Below are 1,898 nucleotides of genomic sequence, written 5' to 3' on the forward strand. Positions count from 1 at the left end.
CTGCCCTCGCAGCGCCCCCATGGCCCACCCCCCCAATCAAGCCCCCGCCGCCCCCAGGTGCCGGGAAAGGTGGGCAGCGGGGCTCTGGAGACGTTCCCCTGGCTCTGCGCCTCAGTGCAGGTGGGGGGAGGCTCTGCAACTTACCTGGCTGCTTCTTGCTCCTTGTGGCCCAGGGCTGCTGGGAGCAGGGGGCGGGGCTTCTTGCATGTGCCTGCCCCCTGGGTTCTTTACTGCCGGAGCTCCGTTCCTGTGCGCTCCCACAGGAAATGACCCCTGCTTTTACTTAAATTTTATGGGAATGGGGAGGTAGACCTGGCCTTCAGAGGCTAACTGTACCTTCTTATAGGAAAAGGCCCATAAACCCAGGCTTTCTGACTATCAGCTGTTGATCAGGTGTTCTGGTCCCTGTTATTGTTAAAGGGCAATCATTTTCTTTGAGAGAAGACCTGGCTTCCAGCCTCAGAGAGGCTTCTCATAGAAAATAACAGCCCTTTACCAGCTGTTGATCAGGTGTTCTGGTCCCTGTCATTGTTAAAGGGCGATCATTTTCTATGAGAGAAGACCTGGCTTCCAGCGCCAGAGAGGCTTCTCATAGAAAATAACAGGCCTTTACCCGAGTGCCGAAGAATAGATTCTTTTGAATTATGGTGCTGGAGAAGACTCTTGAGAGTCCCTTGGACTGCAAGAAGATCAAATCAGTCCATCCTGAAAGAAATCAACCCTGACTGTTCCCTGGAAGGCCAGATACTGAAGCTGAAGCTCAAATACTTTGGCCACCAAATGAGAAGGGAGCACTCACTGGAGAAGACCCTGATGCTGGGAAAGACTGAAGGTCAAAGAAGATGGGGACGGCAAAGGATGAGATGGTTAGACAGTGTCATAGATGCAACGAACATGAAGTTGAGCAAACTTCAGAGGACAGCAGAAGACCGGAAGGCATGGACCGTAATCTGGTCCATGGGGTCGCGAAGAGTCGGACTCGACTGTGCGACTGAACAACAAACCATTTAAATGGACCTGAAACACTGACTAACAGCTGATGGTCAGAGCCAGGGTCCTCTCTTTCCTTCCCTCCCTCCCACTCCTGCTGCTGGAATGAACCCAAAGGTTGTTCTAGTTTTGTTTTCAAGACATGTTTTCCAGCTGCTGAAATTCCCACGTCTCAAAATTGCCTCCTTTCAAATGTACAGAAATGGTATTGAACCCCCTAGAATTGCAGTGTCCCAAAAGTCATGCCTTGTTTAAAAAGACGCAAAGACAAAATGATTTTTAGAAATTCCCACGTCTCAAAATTGCCTCCTTCCAAATGTACAGAAATGGTATTGAATCCGCTAGAATTGCAGCGTCCCAAAAGTCATGCCTTGTTTAAAAACACGCAAAGACAAAATTATTTTTTGAGTGTGCACCCCTGCTTTAGCCAACTGTTCCACTTGATAACAGTCCTGTGATAAAAATGTCCATCATTGCCAAGTCACTGCCCCCGGGCTCTCGCACTTATCATTGTCCAGGAAAATGAAGCCAGACAGCGAGGTGCCAGAATAACTGTCAGACTGGAAGATTTCATCCCATTCAAAATGTCCAAAATACTGAAAATGATCAGTTTTGGGTGAATATATGACAGATCTGTCCTGGCAGAGGAGGGAAGAAGAAGAGATTGGATTTATACCCATCAGAGCAGCTTACAAACTCCTTTCCCTTCCCCTCCCCACAACAGACACCCTGTGAGGTAAAAGAAGAACAAGAGATTGGATTTATACCCTGCCCTTCACTACCCAAAGGTGTCTCAGAGCGGCTGACAAACTCCTTTCCCTTCCCCTCCCCACAACAGACACCCTGTGAGGTAAAAGAAGAAGAGATTGGATTTATACCCTGCCCTTCACTACCCAAAGGTGTCTCAG

Source organism: Gekko japonicus, unplaced genomic scaffold (genome assembly GCF_001447785.1).
Source record: "Gekko japonicus isolate JY-2015 unplaced genomic scaffold, Gekko_japonicus_V1.1 scaffold1866, whole genome shotgun sequence".
NCBI lineage: Eukaryota > Metazoa > Chordata > Lepidosauria > Squamata > Gekkonidae > Gekko > Gekko japonicus.